Raw genomic sequence first — 11,337 nt, 5'->3', positions numbered from 1 at the left:
AAACTAAACTGCATAGGATATTTCCTGATACATCCCCTATGTGTGATAAATGTCAGGCTGAGCAGGGTACACTACTCCACTGCTTTGCCCTATGCTCTAGTCTGTATGGTTATTGGTGTGGAATATTTGGGGTCCTCTCTGAAGTTCTGGAGACTTCAATAGACCCAGACCCGCTTCTGATAATCCTGGGAGTGTCCGATTCCCTAAACGGATTAACCAACTCCCAAAAACAACTCATCTCTTACAGTCTCATTTCGGCAAAAAAATTAATCTTGTTGTTTTGGAAAAGGAGGGAAGCGCCCTCTACCAAATTATGGCTCAGCGAAGTGGCAAAAACTGTACACTTAGAAATAATTAGATATATTCTGAACAATAAATTATCAACATTTGATCAAATCTGGCAGCCTTTCCTCTCTTACCTGGACCAGTCGGTGCTGTGAATTTGTACTTTTTAACGCACTCTCAATTGTCATATTGTAATCTACCTTTGGGCAGCGTGTGCTGGCCCTGACACTCGAGCAGTCGGGAGGGGAATAGGGTGGAATAGGGGGGGATAAGTGGGGGGGGTTACATATACCCTTTTTCTTTCTACCTGTCCCTGTTCTGTATGTCGTGTTTTGTAATATTTGTTTTGTGTCCAGAACTCTGGGTCTTGTTGTTCATGTCTGTTCTCTTATGTTTAGATAAGAACTGTACACATGTCTTTCATACCTATACACCATTCTTGTGTGTGTTCAATAAAAAAATATTTGAACAGAGAAATGCTAAAGAATCCTACAGTATGGAAAGTCTTTAGCCCCATCCCTAATGTTATGGGAGTTGCATTTATTGCATTTCAATACACTTGCATTTTCAATTACCCATAAATTACTCACTACTTGTACAACTATGTTGGATTGCCTAAATATTCAACATTTTCTTGACAGTCAATGCCAGTGTATTCTATGGCTGCCCTAAGTACATGCCTTTGTCTGTCTCCTCAGTCTGGAAGGGTGACTCGGCTGATGGATAGAAATGATGATGGGGTGATCTCATCCTCCAACTCTGATGACATCTCTATCTACTCCTTCACTGACTGTGAATCTGAGGTAAGACAGTTGTACACCATGTCTTTGTTGAGTGACATCACTGTAAGGAGAATAGTCTCTGACTAGTTGACTCTGATACCCAGTCTGATGATGAGGATCATGAAAGGAGGACACCACTGCTGAAAGTGAAGGATGAGGAGGATGGAAAGGTGACAAGGCTTAAAGTGAGGGATATAGTAGAGGACGACGATCTTTCTCTCCACTCCTTCGATGAGTCAGACTTTCTGGTATGTTCTGCAGCATGTATTTGAGTAACTCTTTGACTGAATGTGGAGAATGGACTATGACCAACTAGCTCTCTGACACACAGTGTGATAATGGCAATGATGCCTCTGCTGAGGACAGTCCAGGGCCTTCAAAGGAACCACTGAGAAAAGGGGCTTCACTGAAGGACCCTCGACTGGTAGGCTCTTACGTGTGTGTGTGTGTGTGTGTGTGTGTGTGTTAGTGGTGCGCGGGTCAGCTGTTTGTTCAACCGAACCCACCCGCAATTGCTAATAACCCATCCGCAACCGCCCGACTATATGTGATAAAGTGAAAATCTGAGGCCCGCACCTGACCCTAACCCGCAAATATAGAACACCGTCAGAACGATTTCTTAGCAGGGGGTGCAGGATTTTTTTGTGCCTAGTTTGGATATGTTTCTGCTTATAATTTCCAACATTTTGGTAGGCTATTTGTTAGTCAACTTGTCTATAATTAGATAGAAGACTAAATAAACCAAAAACTTTTAGGGATCAAGAAGAAAATGCAATAACTTAAGATCAAAAGGGAAACATTTTCTGTGCAAAATTTCCAAATGACATCAGTTTGACGGGTTGAAAACGACCAGACATGTTTCTGATAAGATTTCAGTTTGGCTTGGATGCACATTTTATGTGGTTGAAATATTATCAGCTTTTATGATGCTGATAAAGCAGTCCCTAGCTGCGCATTTGCATTCCCTCAAGATGCTGAAAGAAATCATATTTCTCCACTGCTGTTCCCGAGTCAAAATAAAGCCTACATTTGGTGTAGCCTATCATTTTACTGCAAGAAATGCTTAATTCTGCAGGAGTTAATATTAAGACTGTGAGAGGTTAAAGATCTACAGTCAGTGTCCAGATTTCAGTTTCCATCTAACCCATCTGAACAGTAGGCTGTTTGTTCCCTTGACGTGCCATAGGCCTATTTGAATCCCCCTCTTGTGACTGTCGAATTTCTATAGTGCCTCACAATCATCAAACATAACATAGGCACTGCCATCATCCTCTTTTAACACTTCACCAAATATTTTCCAAACATTACTTTTCTGGCCGTCCCTTCTTTATTTTCAACTTTCCATTTCGTAGCTTTTCTCTTATTGAATTAAAGCGTTTGGTGATTGGTGTGTAGTCTATCTGGCGCGCGTCAAGTTATGCCCTAAAGTTTAGGCTTACACACTAATGCCAAATAGCCTATAGATATAACTTGCACAATAATTATACATTTATGGATTTTTTAATGTATTGTTTTCTGTTTATTCAACAATATTTCATGACCCTAAATCCCCCGCCCTGTGGATATAACCGCAGGACTTCTGGTTATGAGTCAACCCGCGCATCACTAGTGTGTGTCACATCTCAATTGTTTGACCCGATGTCTGTACATATTATTGTGGCCAAACCCAACATCCCTCTCCCTGCCTCTGTGAGTGCCCTGAAGAAGGTGTCACGCCATATGGAGGTGGTCCCTTCTGTCCGGCCCTGCAGGCAGCAGCTGGACAAGAAGACACAGTGGACCAACACCAATGAGGAGAGCCTGAGGAGAATTAAAGAAAACCTGGCCTCCATAGAGCTTGACCTGGAGGAAGGCCTGAAGACGGTCAATGACGGTCTGGACATCAACCAAGAGAGGCAGAAGAAGAATGAGGGATGCTTCAGAGCCTGGATTGAGAAGTGGATGGGGAGGAGGAAGGATGAAAGACTGAGGGATGAAGATGTGAATAGGGAAGACAATGGGAGGAGGGGCGAGGAGTTGAGGGCACTGATCCAAGTGATGAAGAGAAACTGCAGCAAAATGAGATCTTGAGGCAGTAGACCTGGACAGTTGGCTGAATGACTTGGAAAGGTTGAAAGTGGCTTTCAAGAAATGCACTGGAGAGATGGCCGAAATGGTAGAGAGCATGGCAGAAATGAAGACCAGCATAGCCAAGAACAGGCTCCTCAAGCTTGAAAAAAAGAAGTATGAAGTCCAGCGCTTTGTAAGTTACTCTTACTTATTGAGTGTAGTCATGTATCTAATGTATTTATAGATTAGTTATACAGTATATCTAGAGATTGTGTATAACATAGCACTGTCCTGACAGTTTGTTTGTTGTTTCTGGTATTACAGAGCCCAGGGAAAGTCTCTGGTCCTGTGCCTGGCCAGACTTGCCTTTCTCCTCTTGTGACCTCAGCACCCTGGACCCTGGCTGAAGCCCTACGGGCCCTGCCCTCTCCAGAGGATGTCCCAAAGCCTCTGACTCCTCCCAGCCCTGTCCCTGTCATTGTTGCTCCGCCTGCTGTGGAGTACTTACCATACCACCACAGCCCTCGCCTGGCCCCAATCACCAACCTGAGCGAGAACGGTAGGAAGCTGCTCCAGAAAATGTCAGGAGTGGCCCCACAGGTGAGAGGAAATACAGAAAGCCCTTGCCTGGCCCCCATCACCAATACAGGAAGCCCTCGCCTGGCCCCCATCACCAACCTGAGTGAGAACAGCAGGAAGCTGCTCCAGGAAATGGCGCAGAAAATGACAGGAGTGTACCCACAGGTGAGAGGAAACAGGAAGGGGATATTGGCCATATGTCCTACAGTATATCATAACTCTAGATATCGTAGCTCAAGAGTAGAAAATAGCCATAAGCTTATATTACTTTATCTCCTTGTCCAAAATATTCAGGAAGGGAAGGTCAAAAGGAAAAAGGGCAAGGCAAAAAAGCGAGTGAAGCAAGAGCAGGCTAGTAACATGAAGCAGGTGGAAAATGTTGGAGAAAGTAAGGAGGACAAGAAAGAGGAAAAGAAGAGTCTGAGGAAGAGGTGAGGAAATAGAAGAAGGAGAAGTAGAACATAACAAGGGCATTTTTGAGATTTATAGAAATAGAATGAGGTAGAGAATTATAGAAATAGAATGAGGTAGCAGAGAAAGAGCAGCTATCTGATGTGTAAGTGAAAACTACTATTTATTGTCCTGTTTGATTGACAGGTTTCTCCAGTGGCTGCTGCCCAAACTTAGATGTTTGAATAAATAATGGCCATCTACTACTACAACACACACACACACAGATATTTTGAGTATTGCTTACTCCTCCAATACACACAGAAACTTAATTTCAGACACAGGAACTATGTTTAGAAAAATACACATATTGGTCTCGTTCTAATATTTTGAGACATGCACTATTCTTTAAAATAAAAAAACTACAAAAAATGTTTGAAATATGCACTTTCAATAAAGCTTTTGAAATTGCAATTATTTGTGTCAGACTGTTTTTTTGTTCATTAATTACAGCAAGGGAACAATTATTGTAGTGACATTACATGACATGTTATGTACCAGTGGGTGTTTTATATTCTGCTGTCCTGCACTGGATCCCACTGTAGGTGGCAGTAGTGCACAAAATAGTTGGTTTGCTCACCAGAAACCCAACCAGGCAGAGAGACTATTGTTACCATGCAACGAGCAGATGCTTCAGTGCAGGGTTGCCATGTCCGCAGTTTTGCTAACATTTGGGCTACTTTGAAAACGATGTCGCGGGGGGTAAACATGGCATTTCTTCAAACAAAACATATTTTTCACTGTGACCTGCTGCTGACTACCAGGCAGTGAGCAGGCAGGTTGTTACTGAATGAGCAGTAGGAAGGGGGAGGGCCGTGTTCATTCAAAAATCATGTCAAACACTATTATTGCAACTTATTATGTGAGTTGTTAAGCATATTTTTACTCCTGAACTTATTTAGGCTTGCCATAACAAATGGGTTGAATACATATTGACTCAAGACATTTCAGCTTTTCATTTTTTATAGCTTTCTAAACATTTCTAAAAACATAATTCCACTTTGACATTATGGGGTGTTGTGTGTAGGTCAGTGACAGAAAATCTCAATTTATTCCATTTTAAATTCAGGCTGTAACACAACAAAATGTGGGTGTGAATACTTCCTGAAGGCACAGTACATGTACAAGCTTTGAGGGTTTTTTGAAAGAGAAAATCCATCATTATTGTGTGCCTACTGTAAATATGGCTGCCACTTGTCTTTTCCTAGGAATGCTCGGAACATGGCGCGGGATGTGCAGAATTCCTTCTATGACATCGTTGAGGAGGTGGGAGGTCTCACACACACACAGGCTGTGGCTTACATCAAGAAGCTGATGACCAAGGGCCGCTACTCTCAGGACGTGTGGAGCTAAGGAAGATTAAGTTAACGTTACAGCACACCCTCACAACCCCATATGTTAACCTATTTCTTTCGGGTGGAGGGTGAGTGGTAACGGAAAACAGTTTTAAACTGTTTTTGGAGGTAACGTGTCAGCACATAATCACTAAATGGAAAGACGTATGAATGAATGTTTGTTGTACTTATTGTCTTGTTGTGTAATCTTACTGACAGCATTTTGTAGAGACTCGTGCTGAGAGGTAGTGCAATTCATTCAAGATTGGTTGGGAATGGGCTCATACTCCAAATCGACCCCTAACCCCCAGGCCTTTCATGTACACTGAACAAAATATAAACGCAACATGTAAAGTGTTGGTCCCATGTTTCATGAGCTGAAATAAAAGATCCCAGACATTTTCCATCCACACAAAAAGCTTATTTCTCTCAAATTTTGTGCACGTGTAACCACGCCAGCCCAGGACCTCCACATCCGGCTCCTTCACCTGTGGGATCGTCTGAGACCAACCACCCGGACAGCTGATGAATCTGTGGGTTTGCACAACAGAATAATTTCTGCACAAACTGTCAGTAACCGTCTCAGGGAAGCTAATCTGCATGCTCGTCGTCCTCACCAGGGTCTTGACCTGACTGCAGTTTGGCGTCGTAACTGACTTCTGTGGGCAAATGCTCACCTTCGATAGCAACTGGCATGCTGGAGAAGTGTGCTCTTCACGGATGAATCCCGGTTTCAACTGTACCAGGTAGAAGTCAGCGTGTATGGCGCCATGTGGGCGAGCGGTTTGCTGATGTCAACATTGTGGACAGAGTGCCCCGTGGTGGTGGGGTTATGGTATGGACAGGCATAAGCTACGGACAATGAACACAATTGCATTTTAAATCGATGGCAATTTGAATGCACAGAGATACCGTGACGAGATCCTGAGGCCCATTGTCGTGCCATTCATCCGCCACCATCACCTCACGTTTCAGCACAATAATGCACGGCCCCATGTCACAAGGATCTGTTCACAATTTCTGGAAGCTGAAAATGTCCCAGTTCTTCCATGGCCTGCATACTCACCAGACATGTCACTGATTGAGCATGTTTGGGATGCTCTGGATTGACGTGTACGACAGCGTGTTCCATATCTGAATTCCCAGTCATGTGAAATCCATAGATTAGGGCCTAATTTATTCATTTCAATTGACTGATTTCCTTATATGAACTGTAACTCAGTAAAATCTTTGAAATAGTTGCATGTTGCGTTTATATTTTTGTTCAGTGTAGATTTGGTCCACGCGCTCCTTTTAAGGTTATGGAACATTTTGGAATAAACCAATAGATTTTTTTTATAAAATAGAGTGCAGACCTTCATTGTTTCCCATCAGATTAGAAAAATTGGAGATATTATACATTGAATGTTACACATCGTTTTTGTAAGTGAAACTAGGCGCAAACAGAGGTGATTATGATATGAAATATTGCCTCTGGACGTTTATCATGCTGTGAAGATCCCCACAAGGCGATAAAAAAAGTAATATATTGTAAATTAACTCCTGAAATGTCTACGGCATTGAAAGCATTCTATATTTGCATCTTTAAATGTATTTACAAGTTCAACATGGCTGCCTATTCAGATGCACGAAGGTTGTGTAAATACAGAGAGCAGTGCAAGATTAGTCAAATATGCATACTAGTAGCACATTCATATTGTACCATGTACTGTACAATTCCTACATTTAAATTGCAGTAACTGTTTAGTCATTGAGCCTTGTTCTTCATCGGTTCATTAAACGAAAAGGTTGTAGATTAAATGGTGGTTTACTGTAAAAATGCCCAGGTGTTTTTTTCTCATGCTCTCCCACTGTAAGGCTTAGTACCGACTAGTTATGTTTAGCTGGACACTACCACGGCATTTAGGCAATGCAATATGTGTTGTATTGTATGTGCACTTGCAGTACAACATGAATACATCTATTAACTGTCATTTATTAACTGTCATTTATGTGTGTTCTGATAATCACTAATTCTGGGATATGTATATGTAAGAACTTTATCTAGTTTTATTTTCTTATGCTGATGGTTGAAAGCCTAAATACAAAATATTTACTTCAATTTTCTGAGGTTCTGTAACCGTATGAAATAGAATCAAGTGGATGATATACGGGTGATGTTCAGCAGTCTATCATTTTAGCACGTCATTTTGTGTTTCTTTTAATAGAGAAACCCTCAACTATTGTAGTGATACAGAATCAAATATGGTATGGTACATGTTGTCATTTAAATAAGAAATGTGCCTTTTTAAAATTGACCTGTGTTACATGACTCTTACCACTTGATCCAGTTTTATATGCAAAATAGCTATTTGTATATAAACAGTAACTTTAAAGCATGCATTTGTAAAGAAATAATAAATGGAGATCATTGATTTGCTTTATTTAGTTTTGGTTGTCATTTATGGCTTCTCTTTACTGTGCACGACTAGTTAATTTTCCAAAGATTACATCATAATCTGCCCTTGTAGCCCACACTCTTGATCACCTCACCCACTTGTCCCCTGCTTCTGAATTTCCAAAATTTTTGAACGATGCATTGCAAAACAAACTGAATGTAATGGATCTAATTTAGTGGTGAGTGGATGCTATTTTGTATTTTATTCTAAGAACACAGATACCTTAAAAGAAAGGTAGGTGCGTGGATCAGAAAACCAAACAGTATCTGGTGTGACCACCATTTCCCTCAAGCAGCACGACACATATCCTTCGCATTGAGTTGATCAGGCTGTTGATTGTGGCCTGTGGAATGTTGTGTCACTCTTCAACAGCTGTGCGAAGTTGCTGTTCATTGCTTGCCCATATCATAACCCCACCGCCACCATTGGGCACTCTGCTGGTCCTGGGGTGGCGTGGTTACACGTGGTCTGCGGTTGTGAGGCCGGTTGGACGTACTGCCAAATTCTCTAAAACGACGTTGGAGTCTGCTTATGGTACAGAAATGAATTTTAAATTCTCTCGCAACATCTCTGGTGGACATTTCTGCAGTCAGCATGCCAATTGCACGCTTCCTCAAAACTTGAGACATATGTAGCATTGTGTTGTGTGACAAAACTGCACATTTTAGAGTGGCTCTTTTATTGTCCCCAGCACAAGAAGCACCTGTGTAATGATCAAGCTGTTTAATCAGCTTCTTGATATGCTACACCTGTCAGGTGGATGGATTATCTTGGCAAAGGACAAATGCTCACTAACAGAGATTTAAACAAATTTGTATACAACATTAGAGAAAGAAGCTTTTTGTACGTTTGGAAAATTTCTGGGATCTTTTATTTCAGCTCATGAAACATGGGACCAACACTTTACATGTTGCATTTATATTTTGTTAAGTGTAGTTAAGGGGGAAAAACTGATAATACATTAGTGTGATAAAAATGTTTAGTTTGAACTAAAAACTGTTCTGGTTTACTAAGGGTTTTGAAAAACGTTGTTTTAATCTAGGTTGTATAAATCAAGAGTACCAAGAGATTTGTCTACCGTATGTGTAAAAAAACACAAAGTACAAAACACACAAGCCAAAAGGAGTGGTCTTACAATCAACTGACAAGCAAACCCTTTATTGCATTGATTTGACCTTGAACATTCAGAGCCTGCTTGTATATTAAAACCAAAAACATCAGTGAAGAAAAAGTGGACCTTCAAGTACTGCCTCAAAACACTTGTCCAAGCATATTACATCTCAATGTATAACATGAGACAGAAAACACATTGAATGACAACTATGGGCTCGATTAAATCCGTATCGCCGTAGTTCAGAGCTATAGCGGCTTATAACCACACTGACATTTGTATTTTTTTTATGTTATTAGTTATACCAAGAGTTGACGTTTTTACAAGGATTGTGATTGCTGAAAATAGCACGCTTGAAATGTAAATGTAATTTCCGGTCTTCGCGAACATTGCCTTTACATTTCAATCGAGCTATAGCGAGTTTTGCCGTTACGGATTGAAGTCATCAATCTGTCAGTGAAGACACAGGTGCTCCTGGGTGAACCATCACAGATTCTGGCAGTGACTCCGGCATCTTTGCTGTGAAACTCTGGGGGGCACTGACAGACACAGACAGTGGACTGAGGTGGGAATGTTGAGAATGTGGATGTTGAGCCACTGGAGCCCAGTGACTGCTGGTTTGAGAGGCAGATGCATGCCCATGACTGAGTCCATGGCCGAAGCTGTGTTCGTGACTATGTCCATAACCTTGGCTGTGGCTGCAGCTGTGTCCATGTTCGTGACTATGTCCGTGACTTGGCCCAAAGCTATGCTTGAGGCCATATCCATGGTTGTGTCCGTAATAACCTGAGAGCTGAACAGGGCTCCCCTGTGTATAGTAGGAGTGGGCCCAGCCTTCAAATGTCTTTGGTGTGGTCTCGGTAGCCTGTAGGTTGGAGGTAAAGGACACTGGAGCGTAGGCTTGGACTGGGTAGGAGCATGGGGTTGGAATGATTCTGCAATCAATGAGAACGTGGACAGAATTCAGAGAGCCTATCTATACCAGTAATTCTCTATCTAATCATGGGGGACCACTAGTTGCCTATTGTACAGTATTCAATTACAGCTGAGGATCATCAATTATAACTGCACCTCATTATACTGTAGTACATTATGTGCTCTGGCTTGCACACAGCAATTGTTATTTAATGACCTCTTGTCTTGTCTGATAAATGATATGTCTGGTGCTTTCTTAGTACTCACGGTGGGTGGACCGTCTTCCTTCTCTCCTCTGTTGATGCAGGGACATACAGGACACCAATGTTCCTCAGCAGCCTGAAAGGCATCTTCTTGTCCAGCACTGATGCCCTGGCATCGGACATGTCCAGAAGTGAGAGCCAGCCCTTTCCGTCTGTTTCACCAGTGCAAGTTAAGGAGAATGTGTGACGCAGTGATGCAATATTTTTTCTAAACAAACATGCCATAATGTTCAGCAGCAGGATTCATATACAACACCTATAACCTATTACCACTTAACTACACTACTAAGCACACTTATAAAGCTGTGACATACTGCAGAGGAGTGTATCAGTTATTTTGAACCACAATGAGGTTGGAGTAAGGATACAGATCCCCCCTGCGATGATGGCGATGGCATTGCAAAGGAAGACAGTGTGTGGGACCAAAAGTGTTATGATGAACAGAAACAGCCAGGGCAGGGCTAACATGGGTACAGTGACCCCGAAAAGAAAGCCCTTAACCATACGGGAGTGCACTGTGGCCATACCCATAAGGGAGAGGGACACTGGAATGAACCCCTCCACCTGGTTCTGGGCAGATGCACCAAACAGTAGCAGACCCAGTATGGTGTACAACACCCCTGTGCTGATAGAGAGCAGCAGAAACATGAGGAGGAACCGAACAGTGCCCACACTCTTCTCAATGCCTCCACAGAGGGGCACCAGAACCCCAATACTGAGGAGTAGCTGGGTCACTGTCTTGTGGTGGAAGGAGTATGTGATGAGCTTGTGCACTGCAAAGGAAGAGGAAAGGATTAAAACATAAATGATAGGGTTGACAGACATAAGCTACACTGGTGTGTTGTGCTGTAGCCTACTGCTGTAGCCTACTGGCACCATCTGTTACATTAGCTATAAGTTTTAATAATAATAATAATGTGGTCCTCTGTAGCTCAGCTGGTAGAGCACGGCGCTTGAAACGCCAAGGTAGTTGGTTCGATCCCCGGGACCACCCATACACAAAAAAATGTATGCACGCATGACTGTAAGTCGCTTTGGATAAAAGCGTCTGCTAAATGGCATATTATTATTATTATTATTATTATTATTATTATTATTATTATAATAATATGCCATTTAGCAGACGCTTTT

At 42.1% G+C, this 11,337-nt stretch overlaps 1 long non-coding RNA gene across 1 annotated transcript; it reads left to right on the top strand.

Annotated features, from left to right (window-relative positions):
• The first annotated feature begins 3,735 nt into the window (after positions 1-3,735).
• LOC311142254 lies at positions 3,736-7,902 on the top strand. The gene is made up of 2 exons (XR_014614279.1): positions 3,736-3,860; positions 5,354-7,902. It is a non-coding gene; the product is annotated as an uncharacterized lncRNA (long non-coding RNA).
• The last annotated feature ends 3,435 nt before the right edge of the window (positions 7,903-11,337 follow it).

The sequence above is a fragment of the Coregonus lavaretus genome (assembly GCF_964263955.1).
Source record: "Coregonus lavaretus genome assembly, chromosome: 15".
Classification (NCBI taxonomy): domain Eukaryota; kingdom Metazoa; phylum Chordata; class Actinopteri; order Salmoniformes; family Salmonidae; genus Coregonus; species Coregonus lavaretus.
This window is presented reverse-complemented; position numbering and strand designations above follow the sequence as displayed.